General features: G+C 62.1%; 1 protein-coding gene across 1 annotated transcript in view; it reads left to right on the top strand.

Moving 5' to 3' along the window:
* Positions 1-240, top strand: part of SLC9A1 (solute carrier family 9, subfamily A (NHE1, cation proton antiporter 1), member 1) — a gene marked incomplete at its 5' end in the record, with an annotated part of 15,518 nt that overhangs the window by 11,131 nt on the left and 4,147 nt on the right. The gene's annotated exons all lie outside the window — the stretch shown is intronic.

Genomic DNA, 240 nt, shown 5'->3' with positions numbered 1-240 from the left:
CGTTTCAGCAGCAGAGGCCCCCTCCGCCCCTGGGCAGCTGCCAGGAGCTGGGAAGCAGGGCTGGGCTGGCTGGAGCAGCTCCAGGTGGGCTGTGGAAACCGGAAAAAAGGGATCAAAGTGGAAGAGGAGAGATTGAGGTTGGACGTGAGGAGGAAATTCTTTGGTGTGAGGCTGGTGAGAGCCTGGCCCAGGTTGCCCAGGGAAGCTGTGGCTGCCCCATCCCTGGCAGTGTTGAAGGGC

The sequence above is a fragment of the Chaetura pelagica genome, unplaced genomic scaffold, assembly GCF_000747805.2.
Source record: "Chaetura pelagica isolate M959 unplaced genomic scaffold, ChaPel_1.0 scaffold698, whole genome shotgun sequence".
Lineage (NCBI taxonomy): Eukaryota > Metazoa > Chordata > Aves > Apodiformes > Apodidae > Chaetura > Chaetura pelagica.
The sequence above is the reverse complement of the archived record's forward strand: the minus strand, read 5'-3'. Positions and strand labels throughout refer to the sequence as shown.